Raw genomic sequence first — 22,634 nt, 5'->3', positions numbered from 1 at the left:
GCATTTCCTAGAGGTTAATGACAGTTAGAAACAAAGTGGGTGGAAGAGCGGAGGGCCCACGGTACAGCTGAAGACCCCTTAATCTATTTAATTAACATGAGTGCCACACTACAGCAGTCATTACAAACGTAAATCAAGATGAAATTATGGAAGTACTTACATCAAAAATAAGTGCTTTAAATCAAATTAAGGATTACTAGAAACTCATCTGTGCTAATGAAAGCTGGAAATCTGTGGATAAATACCTGGGTATTTTTCTATAAAAAAGGAGAGAAACTCAAGAGTATCAGTGGGGTACATGCTAGATTTTTGGAACTATTTATACAAGCAAAAACATAAGATACATCAGGACCCATAATCTGGAGTACTTTTTCCTGCGACAGTAATTTTTTCAAATTTACAGTGTAATCAGGTGTTTACAGTATCAGGTTAATGCTGAATTATTAACTTTTTATTTGTTATCTTCAAAATTGACTCCATTTTAAAAAGAAGTGACAATAATAAGTTAGAGACTTGCAGTAAGTATAACAAGCATTTACTTTATTCCGCTAACCCCTCCAGCCCCCCCTAGAACTGAAGGAACCAAACCAGTTCAAAGTTAAGCTCGCTAGCCCAAATTTTAAGCAGCTGTGGGTCGGGTTTTCAAATGCTCCTAAGTACAAAAGTTCTGTTGACTAAAAACTGCAAACGTTGATTGAGCGTAGCCTGATAATAGCACTTGAGCTTTCTGAACTGGGAGCTCAATAGATTGGAAAATGGTGCTTGTCTGTGAATATTTCATGGGATATTTGCTTATTGCCTCTGTGACCGTTTTGTACTTTTGCAGTAGTGCTATTAATGGAGCCTGAAGTTTGTGTTTTTTGGTGTAAATGGATACTTTTAGTATGAGATTTCTAAGCATAAAAATAAGTCTTTAAACCTGTAGTTCTTCTAGCATTTAGGAAATGGAAGAAATAAATGGTGGAGGGTTTTAGTTTGAGCATAAGATACAAGGCAAGTAAATATATGGATGTATGAAATTAAATTAAAACATGGAGTTAAAATAAAAAAAAGTACGTATACAAGCCCCATTATAAATTTAAAACTCACTGTGCGTGTGAAGTTTTATTAAGAGCATGCTGCTTTATTTATAATGGGATTTTCCTAGGTACTTAATAAACTTGACAAAAATAAATAGTCCAATACGCTGAGCACATATCAAGGTGCTGATCCTACAAAATTTTATGCATGCATTAATCTTTCTGTATTGTGAGTACACAAGTTCACTTCAGTGTCTCCGCAATTGGGGTTTAGTAACCAAGCAGAAAATTAAGAGCCGGATACAACAGTCTTCTCATTTTCCCCTTCTAAAGGAGATTGTACAGCCTGTTAGCGGGTATGAGGCACTAATTAAAGTAAAAACAATTGACATAATCGAGAAAAACAGAGATATACGCAACGTATCGCAGTGTTTTGATGACCTCAGTAACCACTCGGCCTCCATTCTTGTGGTTAGAACGATGCCATCATGGTGTGTATGAGCGCGGGTGCCCTTACATCTCGGAGGGAACTGCAAGCCGTACGTACGCATACGAAGGAAATGCTTTGACCACATAACCACGACTACAGAGCTAGCTGTTTCTGAAATGCTGCATATGTATGTTGACTCTGATAACTCCTCAGGTAGTTTTGCTTCTTAAAATATTCCGTAATGTGCATTTGCAACCATTTTTTTGTTCTTTGTCTGAAATGCGTCGTTTGCTTTGCCACAACTTGTGGATGGTGGTTTCACTCTCACTAGAAACTCTTTAAAGACTTGCCGTCTTAGTGCTTCGTCTTATGTTTTTCATGCTCTTATTTGATTTCAAAGACTGTCTTTGAGAACAGGTTTTTTTGTTGCACAGCGAGATGGTGATAAAGGATTACTTGATTTTAATTACAGAATTTATGTCAAGTAATAATTTTTGGCTAGGCAGCTCAATTTGTCATGGGTTATATTAAATGTTTAAGGAAAGTTTCTCTCATTATGTGAAACTACTGCTCGATTTGTTGATTCAAAAATAGCTGTGCCGTAAATCAGGTTGTGAATATGAAGTAACGCCATGCAAAACTCAGCGTGTGTTCTCTTATGTATTCTTTTAAACCAAGCTTGGTTCAGTTTAGCTGATGTGTTGATTATGAAAAGATTAATCTAACCAGAACATGCCACACTTGTCTTGTACATTCCTGTGCAGAATTTTAAGCTATAAAGGCTTACACGTAGGTTCGAGTCGTGCTGGTGTAACTTCTTTGTGTTAACAAACTCCCAATCCTGACACGTATGCTTAGCTGGCTGTGGAATTCTTCCAGTTGGTGGTGTTGTGTTTTTATATAAATCTAGGGGATGAATGAGTGTGAGAGTTTTTGCTTTTACAGAAACAGGAATAAAAATGATGAAATCTGTAGTAATTCATATCTTAGTTATTTTGGTGGCAGCTGTGTGAGCATCCTCACTGCAGAGCGTCTCTTTTGACTTCTGGTAACAAATCAAAATAATGCTTTTTGCTTTTTTTTTTTTCCCCCTGCAGAAAATGGGACACGCAGTCTTGCACCGAATAACTGAAAGCATAAATGACAACCAGATTAATGTGATTGTTTTCTTTGTAAGCAAGCTCTTAGTAACCGTGCTCCGATAGCCATTTAGCGTCAGAGCTGTTCTGTGGGATGCCAAATTCTCTTGCTCGGTGTTGCAGTTTCCTGGAGGAGGAGATGTGGCAACAGGATGTTGGTAAAGAACAGGAAACTACTTGAATTTGCTACTTATGCCATGCAAATAAAGTCTTATTACGGGCCTATGTATAGTAATTAGTGACTGCTATTGACAGAAGTTTTTGCAGGAATTGCAGAGTGTGGAGCTTGGGGAGTGTGGTGTTCAGCTGTGTGCTTTGGGGGTGGCACTCGCTACTGTGGGGTAACAAAAGGGCTGTAACTGGTTAGGTGCTAGTTAAACCACTGAGATTTGACAGCTGGTTTTCTCATTCGGGGTGGATCTCTACTAGCACTCGGCTCCGTATCAGTTCTTGTGGCTTGTGCTCATCCACGTTCAGCTCCTCCTAGCTCTACTAAGTGTGTGAGCGGGCAGCGGCTGGGTGTTCTGCAGCCAGAGCCAAGGGGCACCGTCACCAGAAATGCTCAACAGACCAAGCTCCACCGTACTGCTGGTTAGACGTGGATGAGCCAGCTTTCCCTTCCCAAGCCAAGTGGAAATGTGGTTTAAAAAAGAAAAATCATGTGCTTTTGAGCTGGCGATGTTAATGAAAAGGGAGAGGAATTATCTCATTTGCTTTTAGTACGGATTCTTTCCTCTCCTTTTTCTTAATAGCAGTCCAGAGCACAGAAGCCTCCCTCGCACGTAGCCATACCTAACGGCAGCTTTGTTTTCGTTTCTTTGATTCTGTCCCCACACATCTGTAAGTTTTCTGAGGAATCCCTAAGGTTGCAGACTCATGGCTGGGATACTGACTTCAGGATTACTACTTTAAAACAACAACAAACAAAAAAAAAAAGTGTGAAAGCTAAATATGCTGTGGAGCTTAGTCCACAGTGTATTGGGTGGTTAAGGTCTTTCTTGTCTTACAGTTGTGTACGTCTAGGGCAGGCAGTGAATGCAGCAAGAAGACTGCTGAGCTTGTGCGGTGCTTTCTGGCTGGTAAACTTAGGTAGCTTTTAAACGTTGATTTATGTATCTGAAGTGGCTGGTGGGCCCTGATGTAGCAGACTGCAAGATTGACACCAAGAAACGCGGGGAGCCAGAGGCTTTGCAGTGATGTTTGGAACAAATCTGTAAGATGAAAAAGCTGAAGCAGTTTTTTGTCTCCTGAATGTGGGCTATGAAAAGACATCTTAATGTACTTCTAGACTTGGTTAATCGACTAATTGTGAGTACAAATTATTGTGTGGTCTTAATGCATTCACTTCAGTCAATAATTCAGTATTAATCACTGAATAGTTTTTTCAGGTGTTTAGAAGTCTCCCTATTTCAGTTGACTGCAGACTCCTTATAAAAGCAGATTGATAAGATGCTTATAGTGCAGATGAATCTCTCACTTAGGTAAATGTGAGTGAAAATTTCTATCCAACAGTATATTCTTTGTTTTCATAATAGAGATAGAATTTTACTAATGTCTATTCACTCTTGTCCACAAATGTTTTTTACTGGTAATTCACATCTTCGGTTTCTTCAGAACAGCTCAATAAAATGCATGTGTGCATTCCTTCTGCATGGCACTTAATTTTTATGAAATACATATTTTATTGGATGGTAAAACATTAAAGGATCTTAATGGCCTAATTAATACTCTGTATCCACTTCTGTCTTGTGTGTTTTGCTCTTCGTTATCCTACTGCTCCTTTTTTCATGTCCTCGTGCATTTTTTATCATCAAAATTTCAAGCAGTCTTGAGAGAGCACTCCATTAGAAGCTTGTTCTTTGAATATTCAGCAACTCTCAGTAAGATTTGATTGATAGTCCCTTCCCTCCCTACCCAATCTATTTTTCGTGATTTAAAAGCAAGTTTAATTTCTTGGGTTGTCGTTTGTTATGTATGCGCAATTTACTTTGGTTTTCCTCCCTCCTTTAAATGTACCAGATATGTAATTTTCATGTTGTTTGAGGACATCTTGACAGTTTGGGAGAAATAATGTAGAAATTAATTGGGAGCTCTGCCTTAGCTGAGGGAGCAAAGATGGACAGTCTTTGTCTGGTTCTGTTAATGTATACTGTGTGATTAGGATAGGAGGATAAGCGGAAGAAAACTTTAAGCACTTATTTTCCTGTTTCAAGAATCTTCTAGCATAAGAGACTATTTTCATGTACAAGTGCAAACCACTCCATCTTCTAGAACAGAATGAGGAAACAAAAAAGCTTGCAGGGGTGATCTAAGCGCTGTGGAAAAGGCCGTCCCTCCCCTTCTCTCTGAAATATCACATTAGAGCTGTACCCCTTTTTTCTGCTTTGTGCTACTTTAAAGAGAACCTTGGGAAGTGTTCCCACACAAACTGTTTTAATCTTCTGTCTCCCTTAAGGCCACATACGGAAGCCACCAACATTTTGACTAAGCAGGACTGGACTCCCTGCAGAGCCAGTTTGTGCACTTGCTAAAGGAATTGCTCTTGAGCAACTTAAGGCCTTTCCTCTCTCGAGGGCATAAGAACTATGGACTCTTAAACACTCAAAATCCTGATTGTGTGGGAGGAGGAAAGGACTAGACACAGAAAGCAAATTTTGTTTCCACCTGATGGGTAGACCAAAAATGTCTTTGCTTTTCATATTCAGTTTGAGGTGTAGCCCAAACTGGTAAGGGTTGACTCTTGGTGTGGGAGATGTGCCAACTGCTATTTATTTATTGATCTTTTTCTTTTTTTAATTGTTTCATGGCCTGTGTAACGTGGTGTACCTTGGGTTGGCTGCCTGCCCGGGGTGCGTAAAGGGGTGTTGACTGTCAACAAGCCTGGCAATTGGGTGGCTTTGCCTCCTTCTCTCTTGTCCATTCAGCTGTATAATTACAATCTCTCTTCTTCTACCATGTCTCCCTCAGACACTGTCTAATGAGACAAGCCGTAATGAAACTGTTTTAGCACTGCAAAAACCTGCAAAGGAAGTCAAAGGCTGGCACGTGCTTTGCTGCTAATGCCTTCTTTTTTAATGGACTACTAAGGCAAACACTGAAGTTTTCTTCAGGCATAGGAATTCTTAGGAGAAAATTCCTAGTGTGTAGTGGTTCAATAAAAGTGTTGCTAGCATTTTTTGTATTTTGTGTAAACACGGCATATGCAAACCGGCTGTTAGAAATGAGCGCAATCAAGTAGTTTAGACTTGCACATGATCTGTTTACAATTGACTGTCCCAGATCAGCGCTTCGCTGCAAACAGAGCCACAGAATAAACTTGGGAAACAAAACTGTTTCGATGGACGGCGATTCCGAATCTGAGGCCTGTTGGTGACAAGTGGTGCATCCTCTTCTCCAAGTGGTTCATAGTTTCTTCTCTTTTTCCTCCTGCTTTGTGCTCCACCAGATAGTATTGCAAGTATGAGAATTTTTATTAAAAAAACCAAAACTGTGGCAGAGAAGGACTAGAATCCTGTTCCCCAAAAAGCTGATATTGTAAACTATGAAGTTTGTATGAAGCTTCCAGCTAAGATACATCTGTTAAAGTGTTTCCCTAATTTTGTATACTATACTGAAGCAAAGGAAAGAGAGCATTAGAATATGCCAGTAATATGACAAGTTAACTCTCTAAAATTTCCTGATTTAAAAATAATGGAACCGCTGTGGCAGCAGCTTACATATGTGCTGTCGTTTTGCAAGAGTCATTGTCACTTTAGTTGGTTAAACTCCTTTCAAGGAAGAAACCCCTCAGCACAGTCATATATGCTGGCAGGATTTAAAATACCGTAATAATCCTGGGATTGTTTTACATTGTTTGCAATCTTAGCTGTGTCCTGCTAGGTGGCCTTTCACAGGCCAGTCCAGTACATCAGCTCCTTCTCCTGAGTCAGAATAAAATTATTTTCTTTTCTTCTTTTTTAGTAGGAAGGAAGGTTATGCCTGGCATTCTCTTCTAACCCTTATTTTCAGTGTCAGTATTTTGGAGGCTGCAGGTGGGTGTCACTTTGTAGACATTTGTGTGAGAGATGCTCTGTGTTGCCCCAAACATTTATTTGGCTCTGAGTCTAAAAGATGTCAGCTTTTAAAACATTTAAATTACCCTCAGAGCCACTTTTAAAACAGTAATCCTGGCTTCCTCTACTGGGTATTGAATGGATTGTGAAATGTCTTCAGAGGGAGTGGAACGGACTTGAGCGAACATTTTGCAAAGTCTGACTCCATATGGATCGTTTTTTATAATGTACATAAATAGTACATTAGCTCTTTCAAATCACTTTCTAAATGAACTGAACCAGCCTCAAAGGAAAATACATCATAGTCATGCTCTGCCTGTTAGAGCCCTCTTAGAGAGTCTGATTGAATTTAAAGGTTAGTAACATCCCACACGCAAGCTTTTTCTGGCATGCGCATGTGGGAATTAGGATCTCTTCCTGAGCTTTACAGAGGTTATTTTGTTTTGCACAGCCTTTGCTAATGTGTTTATAGGTAGTTCTTTATATTTGAAAGGAAAAGTCTTCTAGATGGCTGGTGAGACCTTTCAAGGAGATGGGCTGGCTCTTCGAAAGCAAACCCTGCAATGATGAATGGCCCATTAGAAGAAAGTTGATGGCATTGCAAATGAGATTTACATGAGAATTAAACTGCTGTAGTGTATCCAACAAAGATGCTGAAACAAGTGCCTCTCTCTGATGGTTATTAGGAGATTTTGTGAACTGATCTTTTCAAACAGCTAGTTTCTCCTCCTTCTCCAGGGTATAAAAATTTCCCAAAGATCTGGATACTTGCGGTAATAAAGGAAGAGTCTGCCCAAGAACATGGGAGGTAGGATGAAAATAGGGGTAGAATCGAAGTTGCCTGTGGCAGCCGTGGCCAGATTTCTGTGGTGAAAGGGGCAGGATCTGCGGCAAGCTGGAAATTCCCCAGCAGTTGAGCAAAGTTTTAAAATGCTTGGTGTTGAGTTAGGTATGGAAATGAATAACCAGCGCTACTTGTAGAGGCCAACTGTGGCACTGCAGTTAGTTCCGTGCTGTCACTACGTATTTAATTCTCAGTGTACTGCTTAATTTCTTATTCAAAACAGAAGTCTTTGTAGAAGCTGTTACAGGGAAGTTCCCCAGAGTGTGGGTGCAGGTGGGGCTTTTCTTGGCACCAAGGTAGGTGTTAATTGTGGTTTATGATTGAGGGAGGAACGTACTTAGTTGAGCGTTTCTGCCAAGATGAGCAAAGGAGGAAAACAGTTAATATTGACCTTTTTCATTTTAACCAAGATCAGTGTGAGCAGCAGAGGCTTGGAAAGCCTCTCGGAAGGGCTCTCGAATTTCGCAGAAGCAGGGAAGGAGTGAGAGGTGCTGGTGGTAGCCATACCCTGCTGAGTCACTTCTTGTGGTCTCTGCTGTGGTAGAATGGAAGCCAGACTTAGGCTCTTATCTTAAACTTTGTCGTGGAGGGAGGAAAAACTGAGCACGTCATGAATGGGGGCTCGGCAGCCTTTTCTGGTGGAGAAACACCGCGGGCAAACGTGTGTGTTACAGAGCTAGTATTCGTCATTTCTGTGACATCTCTGGAAAACGAATGGAATGTCAGACTGACCACTGACTGCCTGGTGCTGCCAGAACAGCCGTGGTCCAAGGGGTCCTGAAGCAGCCAGTTTGGCAGTGCTCGCCTAGGACTGGGGAAAGTGGGGTGTGAGAGATCCTACAGGAAGGTGAGATGCATCCTACTTCTGAGCCCTTGGCAAGGGCTGAGCAAAACTTAACACCATTTCAGTCTAACAGTGAAGGGTTTGCCACCGCCTCATGAAGGAAGGGTGTAGGACAAGGGTGGCCAAGGCAGAACACAGAAATAAGTATCATCCTGCTTTGTTTCATACAAGTCTCCTTTCATTGTGCGCTTCAGTTAACTTCGTGGGACAGCAAGTTAGCATGGGGGTGGATGGAATAACCTTGTTTGTCACTGTGGTGTGTACTGTATTTCTTTAATAGCATAAAACCTTGGCTGCTGTCAGGCATACGCTTGAAGGATATTTATCTCCGCAGAGTGCTTTTTTTCTTTTAAGCTTCTGTTCCACTCCATAGTTCTGCCAATTTGATCTGTACTTTAGCTTTGTTTAATGGGTATTATCTGGTAGGGCTGGGATTTTGTTTTGATTTGGCTTTTCTCCCTTTGAAACATCGCGCTGGGATCTAAAATGGAGCTGCTTTAAAACCGAAGAATAGGATGGTATGTATTTTTTTTGCCAATGTTGTCAGAGTGGCAACCATATAAAATGAATTTCTGTGTCCTCTGAATATGCCCCAAACTTCCCTGAGTGCCGTGCTGATGAAGAGTCCTCCAGGGCTTTGTGGAAGTGCTGGCATAAGACGTATTTTCACTCTCTGTCAAAGCAGGAGTGACAAGTATGATCTTGATTCTTCTGAGATGGACACTGGCTTAACAGGACTGAAATCCCCACTATCAGGCAGCCCATTTTACAAAGGTCCGCAGAGGCCAATAATGACTAGAAGGTGTTCAGAACCTCTTACTAGGTTTGTAAGAGCTCCTTATTCTGTCGCCCAGTCTAAACAGCCATCCAGCCCCACGATGAATGTGGTTAAAATCCCACAAGAAGTTCTGTAGGTCCTAAATATACATTTACCACCTAAGCAAGGTGGGCTGTGCTTGTGGAGAGAGACAGTTGATCCTGCCCCTGTGTTCAGTTTTGTGGCACCAGCATGTGAGGTAAGCAGGAGGAGAGGAGGTAATTTTAGCTTGATTAGCAACACAGAAGGGAATCAAGATGACTGCAGTCATCTTTTGGCAGTGGGATGAGATCAACGAGGGTTTTATTTTCATGCATCTAAGTGGGTGTTCTAAGCAATTTATTTTTTCCCTTTTTTGTTTTTTTTTGTTTTTTTGTTTTTTTTTTTTAAGAGAACCAAGAATGTTAATGCATTTGGTCCTTGAAATCCTTCTGTGGTCACAATTCTGGATACTTTAATGTTGTTCGTGGTGGTTGTTTTAAATGAGCACTAAGTGCTTGTTTTCTGTTCCTGAGCAGTTCCTTGTTTCTTTGCTCTCTGTTACCTGGTTCAGCAGCAAGTGGCAAGTGACTCTCAGTACTGGACTCTCAGTTTTTCTCCTACGCACCTTTGTTTATATCCTGGAGCATGTTCAAAACTGTTTATGATTAAACATTGCTCAAACAGCCAGGTTAAGATTTATTGACATAAAGGAGGCTGGGAGGAGGGAGCGGCTGGCTGGTCATCTGTGTCTACTTCCAGCTGATAGTGATGTTATTGGAGTTGTACACGTGTCTGTGCAACGGCTGTGCTGTGCTAAAAGCACGGTCGTAAGGGACTGATACCCGTCAGCACAGTCTTTTTTTCCTTCCTACAGTACAGAAAAAGCTCAAGCAAGGAAGTGTATGTAGGTGATGCACTCTTTCCTCTTGAGCTTGGGGTTCTGAAACCATCCCATGGCTCTTGAGCAGGGGACCGCTATTTTTCCCTCGGTGGGAGAGGCTTGCATGCCTCCGAGGAGAGAGATCAGGCTTGGAAAGGTGCTAATAGGGTTATGACCTACAGGGGTTTTAAGCAGGGATCCTTTTGAAAAAGACGCATACCCTTAAAAGACAATGCCGTTATATGGAAGGCGAGGAGGCTCAAAACAGAAGATTGGAAGGTGAGCACTCTTTAGGAAAACAAATTCAAATGAAAATACAGAAATATCAGAGTTAAAAAGTTAAAAAAAAAAAAAATCTTTTCTGAAGCTAAAACAATTTGTTTCGTGGCCCCTCTTAGCTGCATACGAACCGGAGGTGTTAAATAGCTATTTAGCTTTTGAAGGAGGCTGTATGTAGCATGTTGGGTATTGCTTGTTTATTTAAAAATCACAGATATTGGTAATTTTCAGGCTTTAGGAAAAAAAAATAATTAAAATGCAGTGCTGACAATATACTAAAAAAAAAAATTAACAGATTGATCAGCCTAACAAGGAGAGGGATTTTGGGAGTTATAAGACTTGATGATAAAAGTGAGATACACACACACAAATGTTGCACATAATTTACGTTTTCTGTGAAGAGCAAATATTTATTTGCTGGTGAAGAAATGATTAAGATAGGATCTAGAATCCTAATCAGGCTAGAATACCTGATTAGAGCAGCAGTGGTACACAGGCTGTTGTGTGTTATATACAGCCTCTTAACTATCGTTATTTTTATGTATACAACCACACACACACCAAAATAACATAACAGGCTTGCCATGTGTTACAGATGATATCAGGCGTCTGCAGTGCTGATAGCGAAACTTTCTGGTGCTGGCAGCCAACCTCATTTAAATAAAAGCATCGTCGGCTCCTTGTGCCAGCCCACTTCTTCGGTGGCAAACTTTCATATCAAGTTTTTAATGTCAGGCCACTCATTCTGACACTCAGAACACCTCCTGATTCCCAAGCTTCAAAATAAATAGCAGCTTTATGGTTAATCTTAGATTTTTAAGGACCGCTTACTAAATGTTCTCCGCAGGTAGCGAGCTGTTGACGTCCCTGGGAACGCAACTGCAAAGTTTTTCTCCGTTGTCGTTACACTGAGAGGCATGATAAGTGATTTTAATTGACTGGCAGAGTAGCGTTGGGTTAAGACGCGGCTTACCATACAACACACAGAAGAAAGTTCACTGTATCTTAACAGTTTGCTCAGAGACATGAAGTTGTTTACACTAAGGACTACACAAGGGAACAGAGCAGCTTCTGTAATGCTGTGGTAGAATTCACCCTCGGGAGACTTTAATTAAAAAAAAAAAATCAGACAACGAAAACCCTCAACCAGTATTGATTAAAAGACAGATCACTGATGCTGTGGATTAATTTCTATTGATGTAAAATCGCATCTGATTTTTTGTGGGTGTAGGTAAGTCCTTCTAGGCTCAGATGTTGGGCGCGTTGGCAGGCTGGAGTTAGATCTTGCGATGCTTCAGGCTGGCTGGACTCGGTGTAATCTGCCCTCCTGCTGCTGAACTGCAGCTTGCTTGTTTTTAAAGGAATAGGAGCACTTAGGAGGGGAAGAGGGCTTTGTCTTCTGATAGCGAGCCCTGTGCCCAGCACTTCTGCTTTGGAGTGAATGGCATATTTTGAAGCTGACTCCAATGTTTTGAAATGTGAAACTAACTGAGGTACAATTATAGCACCACCTTTTTGTTTCTCAGTGCCTGGTGGATGGGCACCAAGTAACTACCATCTTGTCTTAGCGTACATATTTAATGAGGTGGTTCTTAGCATACATATTTAACAAGGTGGTCTTTGTGGTGGGCTTTAACAGAGTCTCTGACCCAAGTCCCAAAAATCTGCCTTAATGGTATTTGTTATAAAAGCTGGTTACTGATATTCTTTTGATTATACCAAGGCTTGGTTTCTGAGATCATCTGACATATTTATAATCCATCTGGAAATAATTGTCAGGATTTTTCTGGATTAATTTTAATGTAAGTGTTTATAGTTGGGATTTTCTTTGTTTTAAATCGATAAGTGAATTCATCCCTAGTCAGGTGCAGATTGACTGGTGTTCCACTGAGTTGGTAAATACGTAATGATAACGATGGTACTTCAAGAATATCCTGCAGCTTTTTTTGCAGGCGTTGAAGTGACTGAAGAGAGTCTACTAGCTGGCTTCCAGTGGTTTTTTCTGGAAAAGTTCCAGAAAGATCGTTTTTGAAACCGCACATTCCTGGCTCTTTGCTCTCTGATAGCTTTCTGTAGGAGACTGGAGCAGCTTCTGGTAGGTGTTTTGGCATCAGGCTGAGCAGGATTACTGTAAGACCCATCCTGCAAAGCTGGGGATAGTAGAATCTGGAAAAGACCCATCCATAATGTGAACTTCCCAGGCAGGGTGGTGACTCCAGAGGAAACCTCCTGCCGTTCCTGCTGGCTCTCCATTAGCTGATGGAAACACCCTTCTCAGCAGTTTCGGTGATGTTCTTTCCTGCTCCTCTACGAGATGCTATTTTGATACTCCGTGAACTTATTCCCTGACCTTGCTGTGGTATTTCATTACTGAAAAAATGTCGACTACACTATCTTAGGTGGTGTGTTCTCCTTTCCTGCACTGTGCTTTACTCCTCAAAGGGGAGCATCTGGAGGGGAAGCTGTGCAAGATGTCTCAAATAATTTTCAAAGAGTAAAATCAAAATGCTATTAAAGAGATGTAAGGAATGTAAAAATAAAAATACAGCTCTTGATTCTTCACTACTAATTCTTCAGCGTGAAACAGCCTCGAATGTTCTCACTTGCATGAAAAATTAACTGCCACCGTTTGCGTCGGCTGTGTTGCTGGATTTATCGGTTTGCTCTGTGACAGCAATTAAAAGGCTCGCTAGATGAGAAATTGTACGGAAGATGTTTAGAATAAAATGATGAAGTTTTACAGCATGGTATTGTAGTGTAAACTCTCCTGAAGGTTTTACTTTCAATACCTAGTTGTTGGAGCCTAAAAAAAAAAAAAAACCCCGAAAAAAACCAGCGCTCACCTTCTCCTGTGCACTTTTTAAAAATATATTTATGAACCAAAGCAGCATTTTGATGTTCTTTGGGTTGGGCTTCTGGTATCTCTTTTCCTTTTTAGCCTTCCTGATCAGCCTGGGAGTGTTGACGCTCTTCCCCCTCCACCACCTGCTTGGCTCAGTTTCCCTCCCTGCCTTTTCCCGGGACGGGCAGTGGCCGAGGTGGGATGTCTGCGGAGACCGGAGGGACTGAAGAAACAAAAATAACTTTTGTGTATGTGTGTGTGTGCATGGTGCTGGCAGGGAGAGGAATCCCAGAGTTTGCCCAAACTTTCCTGTGAATATTGCTGGCTTCAAAGGAGTTTGCTAAAATACTTATTTGAAAATCTGCCGGTGTGTGGAAGTGTTTCTCAATGTGTTTGAACCTTGATGAAATGGCATAAAGGGAAGCCCTGTGCAACCGAGCTCAATAGAAACATTCATTACAGCTAATTTACTTGGTGCTTTTAAGAGACATAGCTATTCATAAGTTGTGGTTTTGCCTGATGCTGCTGGTAGTATTTGTTTTAAATAGATATACTTGCCTGCACACGCTCTTTGCCCATCTGAAATCTTGTCTGGCTGTGTTGGAAACCTTGTTTTAAACATGGTAATATGCAGTGTTAGGCAAATCCCAATGTAACCTGTGGTGCCTTCTCATTAAGGGAAAAAAATCCCTGACCATGTGTATGGTTCCAGCTGAACAGCGGCAAAGAGCATAAGGAAAAGGTCTTGTCTGTGACAAAGAGAAATCGCAATTTTAATTTTTTCTGAAGTGTTGTCCTTGTTCAGCCATTTTACTGCACTTGCTTTTCTCAAGGACAATCAGTGAATAAACTCTGGAAGCACAAAGGTAATAAAAAGCACTTATTTTGCAGCATATCCCATCTTAGATGACCACAAACCCACTCCTGCTCCTGCAGACGTGACCTGCCGGTTGCTGTGGGAAAATTGCCATGGGTATGGGGCCGCAGGAAGCACTTGTTGTAATGCAGAAAACATTTTCGGTCTTTGTTTGGTCATCTTGCATACAGCCAAGTGACTTTAGGTATGAAATAATTAAGCTGAATCAAAGAAAATCGTGACTTTTCTGTTTCAGGAAGTTTTGAAAATTTCCAGCCTCAGAGCGTCGGCGTGGTGGCTGATGTGACTTACCTGATAAAGGCCAGAGCTTTTCTCAAAATGAATGAATTGCATTTCATTTTCTGAAAGGAGAAGTTTGCATCATGTGATGCTTAAATCTGAGGCTGTGGTTACATGCTCTTTTTTTTCTTTATGATCTGTCATAAATCTGCAATATTTCTGCTGGTACCTCCTCCTTTCCTTCCTCCCCGTGATACTTGTCCCCTCCGCCGCCTCTGTGTTGGTGCTTGTGTTGCCATGGAGGGCAAGATCAGGGAACTGATCTGCCTGATAACTTACTCCAACAGAAAAAGAAATTAATTATTATTTCAGCTACCTGGTTTGACTTGCTGTGCAGTTGGTCGGACTGTTGGCAGGAGGGTGACATTGAGAGGAAACAGCTAGGGGTAAGGAATGGTGGGGGGGGTAAGGGAAGTGCCTCTTAAGCAGAGAAACAGATTTAGGTTGTGTTAAAATAAATCTGCATAAGATTGAGTGGTATAGTTGATATCTCTTTGGGGAAAAGGTTATTTTTAAGGCAGAAGAAACCAGCGGGCCATCCACGTGAGCTGGAGAATTTTACCCGCTTGTCCAGCTACTTATCCCAGCAAGTCCAGGTTGACCATGGAAAGAGGAGGATTTCCAGCTAAGTGGGATGCATTTCAGGGGAAAGACAAAAAATCATTCCAGTAATCTGGAATTATAGGCTAATTGATACTAATTCCACTGGATCAGGTATGAGGAATTCTAGTGTGCATTTGCCTTTGCTAAAGCCAGGTTTATGCTCGCTCTAGTGCAGGAAGGATACCTACGCAGCCGTGAATGCCAGGGACCCCAGAGCACTCGAGTTGAGCTGCTTCTGCATCTGGCGTAACAGCGCAATGGAAATAGTTGCTGGTACTTTTTCTGGAAAATGTTCCCAACAGAAGAAAAAAGTAGAAGTAAGACCACCCTCTCGCGAATTTGACTACTTATTTCAAACCTGTGCTCGCTCGCATCTGCGCACAGACAGTTATAGTTCAGTCCCAGCTGATACATGTGCTTCTTTGTATATCTGTAATGTTAAGCGTGACGGTATATCTTAAATTGTGTTACAAAGCACGCAGGGCAAGTGATTTGTGAGCTCAGGGTAACTGTGAGGTTAGAAACCAGTCCTCCTGATCTAAACCCGTGTTGGGACTTCCAGAATAATTGTGACCAAACGTTGCAGTGGGTTGCTCTGTCTGTTCAGCAGTGACAGCGACCTCTATACTCCTTTATTTACTGATAAACTCAATACTTTCTAAATCTAGTTTTTATCCAGTTATGTTAAAAACGCTAATGCTGACTTTTATAGCTTTTCCTTGAATTAAACGATAGTGGCTAATACCAGAGGTGTTTTTGCAGGGAACTCTGCAGTTTATTTCCTTGTCCTTGCTGTCTGACAATGTGCTTGTCTCCAGATTGAGTTGATTCATTCCAGGAAGAACAATTGTGGTTTTTGAGCGTCACCATTTACTTGCAGACCCTTTGCTTATCTGTTCTTGAATGCAACAAATGATTTTACCATCACGTTACAGCCATTTCTCTGATGTGTGTTTGATAAAGGACTATATGGGTAGGCCTTCAATAGGATTTCTGTGTTAAATAGAACAATTGAAAAGGAACTAGCAAATGCTGAAAACTAATTACTTTAAGACCGGTAACTTCCAAAACGAACCAAGCACTCTTAAAAACATGGCAGTTATGCTGCCTGTGTCTCTTAGTCTAAAGAGATGTGCAAAGCAAAGAATTATAATGACTCTCAAATTACCATGGTGATAGGTGCATGCTTGTTTTGTAATGTGTATTTAGACTTAAGAGAATAACGTGTATTTGTCTTATTTCCTCCAGAACTCTTTCTGCAGTCTCGGCACAATTAACTTTTTCATTTGGAATGCAGATAGCACTAGCCAAGTGGATGATATAACTGGTTTCTTATTGGTATTGCTTACAAACTGTTATTTAGGGGAAAAAAATTCTAGGGTAGGGAGTGGAACAGGAAATGTTAGATGATTTTATTATTATTATTTTATTATAAAGGAGGGGTGAATTGTACCTAATCTCCTGTGACAGCTCAGACAGCTTTCAGAGCTGCTTGTACGGTTTTATGACATTCGTTCAAACTAATATTTATTTCAGTTCCCTTGTGTTTGAAAGGTGGCTTTGCTACTCATGTTTTTGCCTACCTTGCTGCTTCAGACAGCCGTACTTCCAGAAAATAATAATTTTTCAGGAAGGTAAGGGTCCAGTTTATTTTTGTGAAGATGGAGAGAATTGATTTGGTTGTTTTAGTTACTGAAATGGGGGGATATTCTTCTAAATATTTTGCAGTTGAAGTGTTTCGTTTCGCGCTGGGCAGTGCAGTGAGCCTTGCTGTAGAAAAGCTGAAGGTTGGAAGAGTGTTGCCGTCCCCCAGCATCACAAAGCAACAAATCTTGGTCAATAAATGTTCCCAGCTCAGCTGTTTTCCAGTGGCCACGGCAATTATCAGAGCCTTGTTTTTGAAGAAATGGGAATCTGAGGTAGTTGTTCTTGTCTCACTTTGCTTATCTCTCCCTGGGCAGACCTTCAGGGCTTAGATATAGTTAAGTGAAGCAAACTCTTATCTTTTTCTAACCAAATTTATTTTGATATTGGGTGCACTGGTGCCTAAACTTTCCCAGTGAGTCTTTTATGTTGTCAACACCACCTCCTTTCAGGCTGCTTCAAAGTATTATGGGAATAGGGAGTGGAGTTATGACTTAATGGGAACTTGATTTTCATAGGTAGAGGCATGTGGTTCTCAGCTGATTACAGAAGACGAAGAAAATTAGCTACAGGAGGTAATTGGGGCGCTTTTCTGTAACGGCTGCCACAGTACAGTACCTGCCCACTGATCGTGGCCTGGAATTTTAGTATTTATCCTACACCTTGACTGAAAGAGTGAAAAGTACCCACCTTGCCCTCTGGTAAAATCATGTCAAGTACCTTGAAATAACTGGTAATGGTAATAGCCTGACAAAGATGACTGACGGCAAATTCTCACTTGAGCTGAGAAACCCAACATGGTTTTGGAACTCTGTGCATGGGAATAATACCGTTTTCTGCCGGGTGAATTATATGTAATTGACACAAAGAAATTGATTTCAGAGAAGTTATAGGAGATAGAGGAACAGCTATTGCATGGGGCTTGTTTGGGATTTTTTTTTTCTCTTTTCTGTGTGCTTTTGTGGGCATCCTTGGTCAAACTTTAGCTAGTAATGACATAGTTCTGTTTTATCGCAACATGTGCTGCTGTAACTAGAGCCCTGCCTGTCCGTGTTTGCTGAATCCAAGGAATTTACTGATTGTAGAGATAATCGCCTCATCCTTAAGAGCTGGGCTACTGTCCCCTCGCATCATGTGGCAGAGGGAAAGATTTAGATACTGAGAGTCACTGGTGTGGTAACACTACCTGCAAGTTTAAAAACAAACGGCGTTTGCAACAGAGGGAGACAATCCTGCTTAACTTAATTACTGTGTTACTGTTCTGATCCAAATGATGAAAAGTGTTATTTTTAACAAAGCATTTCATAAAATGTTCCTCACCCAACCTGTGTCTCGGAACTGTTGTAAAGCAGATGCTACTGGTGCATTTATACCTGCAACATTCAGGAATAACAGGATTTCATAAAGTATGGCAAGATAAAGTAGACAAAGATAGTACCAACTTGTTGATGACAACTCATGTATAACAGTCTTCCAACTTACTTTTCTGGTTATTCCCTTTTGCATAATAAACTGGAATGATGTTTATATATGGCATAACATATGATATTTTATGTTCTGTTTATATATATTGCATAATACACATAAATATCGTCCCAGGTTTCATATATACATTTTTGTATATTTATATATATATGTTTCACCTTGGCTTTTTCATGATTTGTCTTCTCCATTTTGTCGGTGTGCTTTTCCACAGCGTAAATGTAAAAACACAAATCCAGCACAGTTTCCTGTCTCCTTTTACAATCTTTAATTACCTTTTTCTTGCTGTTACGCAGCAGATCTTAGCAGGAGTCAGTTGGTGTTGAACGGCACTCAGGGTGCTCGAAGAAAGAAATCGGTGGCTGTAATGGCTTCTGTTGAAGCTGGTACTGTGTTTTGGCAAATGCATCTCCGTTTCCTTTGCATCCGTGAGTAAAAGGTGCTTTGAGGAGTGGGAGAGTATGTCTGCTTTTTATAGTCACACAGGGTATGGAGTCGTTTGGTTAGGTTTTTTACCTAACCGTCTTTCCTGAAGTCTGCTTTGAGGGTGACTGTTCATGTAAAGTCTAGTGTTCCCTAGCCATTTATTTGCAGACCTTACGTAGATGAAATGCTTGTGGTCACTGTCACTGGTTCACCACAGGGAAGGATGCCTAATAGCATGGGCGCTGTGTTGTCAGCGTGAGGAGCTCGTCCAGGAAATTTTTGGAAAACGTGTCTTATTTAAAACAAACCAACAAGCAAACAAAACTTCTAGCAACGTCTTTCATATCACTGTAACCATGTGTGGCATGTGCACTCCTCCTCCTCCCCTTGGTCTCGGGTGTATATACAGCACGCATTCAGCGAGCGCTGTGGAGTCTGAGCTGGAGCATGCAGCAGGGAGCCAGCAATCCATTTTCTTTGACTTTCTCCTGCCTGTAATCTCATAAGGCAAGAATTGTTTCTATGCAGTTTATGGAGGTTGGGGGGCCTGTGCGTGTGTTTTCGGTTTGAACACAAGCTATAAAAAAACTTTCTATTCCCTCTGCCTTGCAAGGCATCCTAGAGAAATAGGAATCCTTTCCCACAAGGAATTGAGATGTATGCAACATGCTGCAACTGGGTATGAGTACAATATTTATGGGGTTTATGGCCAGGGATTGCAGGATGTACCTCTCTGTAGCAGGTTATCAGGTAAAACTCGGCGGTTCTTTCATTGAAGCAGGTTGCTTCCTGTCTGTAACAAGATCAAGAAATTCTGCAGACCATTAATTTACCCCTTGTAATCAGCTGGAAATTTCAGAGGTGCTTAAGAGTCGTCCCTTGGGCACCCTTGGAAATACCAGTTAACTTTATTATGCTTTTTATGTTGAGTCTAATCTGTGCTTTCAGATTGATCTTTCTCTCATGATGGAACTGTTAAGCAGTAGTAGTAATTGCTTTGCATCTTTGATAGGAATCATGCAACATGAATCAAACGCTATCACTCAGTTTAAATAACTTGAAATATATACAGGAATCTTAAGGAACGCATGCTCAGTACAGCTTGGGCTGTCTGTCTTCTGTAGAAGTGCAATTCTCACATGCTTAAATCCTGCACTCATGGGCCTCGCTCCTAAACAGGACTACCTGATGTAATTTGAGTTTATCCTCTTTTGGTCGGAAGGAGGTTAATTAAGGGAACAATTAGAAAAAGCTCATTAAAACTGCATTCAGCTTCAGTGTAATGAAAAGTGATCTTCCTGTGACAAGATGATTCAGAAATGCTTTTTCTGATTTCTCCTTGACACAGTGCCCCAGTATTAGTGCGTGTGTGCTGATTTGAAGCAGTGGCATTAGTGTGGTAGTTGTGATAGGGACGGGAACAATAGTGTTAAATCCAGGCACCTTCTCATCCCTGAGGGAGGGGAGGAGTCCTGCAGGAATTTACCATCTATTTTCCATTGTATTTCCATTTCTTGGGTCCCAGGTTTTTACAGCAGTAAAATTATCAATTTGGATAAATTACCCCCACCCCGGCTTTGCGGGCTGTGTCAATACTGGAAGCTGGGACAGACTGTGAGCACCCTTGCATATATCCACTCTGATTTTTCTGGGACTGGCTCCTAGCGAAACGGCCATGTACGTGCTAGCCAGCGTAATGTGTAAAAGCTAGTTGTATGTCCTGGGTTCTGTTTCAGGGGCTTGGGAAGCCTGTCTTTCTAAAAATGAAATCACAGCAGACAACAAATGGTTTGCTTGTGTAGTCAGCCCAGCCTTTCTGATTCTCTTCCCTTCTTGCAGTCTGAGATTGCGGGTAAGTCCCGTGGCTGAAGGGGATAGCTTTGGGGAGGCTCTCAAGGAAAAGCAATGTTAAACGGGCCTTTTCAGCCCACATTTACTGTGTTAGTTTAGACTTCATATTTCAGGTTGACTCATGTTTTTGGAAAAGTAGCAGATTTTGTTAAAATTGCCCATGCTCGCAGACTGATGGTTCTGCCTTACAGTGTTTTGGGTGCTGGTATAAGCTTCTTATCTTTACAGCATCAGATAGAGCTGAGGAGTTAGTTGCACCATCACCTGGAAGCAGTAACGTGTAGGAGATGTGGATCTTGAATTACTGGGTCCTTCTGAAAAGGAAGACTTAATGGCAATGGGACAGAGCTCCTTACTGGTATGAAGCTACAGTGGGGATCTTCTGGCCTCAACGGTGCCGCAAAACTGCCTCGGGGCTCTGTGCAGCCAGGGCTGTTGAGATCAGCAGCAGGTTGGGATTGCATTGAACGCCGTTAAACAAGGACTGATTTGTCCTCGACTCAAATGTTGAAAAATGCTGAGCACCTACTGTTACAGCAGGGAGTTCCATCCCCCTGTGAAAGAAAGCTCGGCTTTTCCCCAGTAAGGGCTTGAGAAATGATGAGGCTTTGCTCATACTGGTATTGATCCTTAGTCCATGTGATGCTCGGTGCAAAATTGTGCATTCTCTGCTTTTTTCTATGAGCAAATCTATGTAGCAGTGTGAAAGCTTAAAATCCAGGGTAGCGGTTCAACGGCCTTGTTTCAGGTTCGTCTCGGTAAGCTGCGTGCCTGCTGCCGGCAGGCATTGCAAGGCACGGACACTCTGCTATTTTGAATTGTGCATTTGGATTGAGTCTGCAGGGACCCATGTTTAGAAGGGTTAGATAAACGCAATTAGGCTGCATTGCCAGCAACGATGTTCTTATTTAATGCATTAATGAGTGCAGGTGGCAGGACCTCTGAAGTGAATGAAATGCAATGCAAACTCCGGCTGTATGTTGCAGAGCCGTTGTGAGTCCAAGCCGCTAAATGCTGAGCCAGCTCATTTGAGAGGTGAGGTGGGAGATGGGAATGAGCTTCCCATGCCTGAATGATAATTTTGCATTCTTCACGGCAGGTTTCTGAACGCTACCTTGCAGCAGAACTAGCTTATGCGGGAAGAATCAAGAGCAAGGGAGTATGTCTTTAGAGCTGTGATAGGATGTTTCTCTGCATTTCTATCGATAGCGGCATTAAGATAAGGTGGTCACAAATACATATTTACTTGCCTGCCGCCTGGCAGGATTCAATAACACGGTGGTTAAAAGAATTACATTCAGCCTACACCGGCACTTACTGCTGGAACGACACTGCCCGAGTCCCTTCATTTCCTTCTACAGGCAAGATGCTGGAAGGCAGCACAATTACTGTGCTCTGCTGGCCTTTCCCACGGTGAAACCTGGTTTTTATTTCCTGCTGCTTTAACCTTACTATCAGTGAAATGATCCCTGGAAAGCTTGTATTGATTGCACATTATTGTCTAATTAAAGCGCAATGAGAAGAATTGCAGAACACTCGCTCTTACAGCCCTGTGCCTATTGTAGACACTATAAATTAGAAAGCTTTCTGTTCAAATATGGAAAATGTCAGTGCTTATTTCCTTTTGAATTTCCCAGCATCTCCTGAAGGCTACACTTGTAGATGTGGGATTATTTTTTTTTTCCCTAAATAACAATTGGAAAGAAGTGTTATTTAGAGAAGAAATGAGGCCCTGTAGGCTTGCAGGGGCCCTGTCAGCTATAACCCATGCTGTCTAAAGGGAGGCGCTTCTAAATGAATGTATTCTAATCTGAAACCTGCTAGACCTCATGTCCTTTAACATCATGTGCAGAGATATAAATGGGTATTAGTTATACAATATGTAGAGGCCAGTCTTTAAATAGTGCTGACTGGTCTTACCTGGAGGCTGTTTGTTGCTCTGTCTGGATTTTATGGCTCTTTGGTCCATGTTGCTTGTGGTTTGATAGTTTCTAGTAACTTATATCTTCCTGAGTTATGTGCATGCAACTAATAAAAGGTAAATCCTAATCCTTGGTATAGCAGGAACCCAAGAGTTTGTCAGTATAGTTCTGCATCTTGGTTAGTCATTGAATGAATACATGGCCTTGGGGAAATCACTCGACTTACCCAAACCTTCAGCCTGCATCTAATCTGGAAGGGATACATGATACAATATGATACATTTACAGGGATTTATAAATGATCAGTAATTCTGCCCAGGACACTGGACAGAAAGATGTGACAGAGAATGGTGGGCTATGTTATGAATGAATTAATGACTCGCCAATTGCATACAAGAACACTTAACTATGTTTAGTACTAT

The 22,634-nt window shown here is 41.4% G+C and overlaps 1 protein-coding gene across 2 annotated transcripts in view; it reads left to right on the top strand.

Moving 5' to 3' along the window:
* The window catches only part of FOXK1 (forkhead box K1), a 57,541-nt gene that overhangs the window by 3,643 nt on the left and 31,264 nt on the right, over positions 1-22,634 (top strand). The gene's annotated exons all lie outside the window — the stretch shown is intronic.

Source organism: Chroicocephalus ridibundus, chromosome 8 (genome assembly GCF_963924245.1).
Source record: "Chroicocephalus ridibundus chromosome 8, bChrRid1.1, whole genome shotgun sequence".
Taxonomy (NCBI): domain Eukaryota; kingdom Metazoa; phylum Chordata; class Aves; order Charadriiformes; family Laridae; genus Chroicocephalus; species Chroicocephalus ridibundus.
The sequence above is the reverse complement of the archived record's forward strand: the minus strand, read 5'-3'. Positions and strand labels throughout refer to the sequence as shown.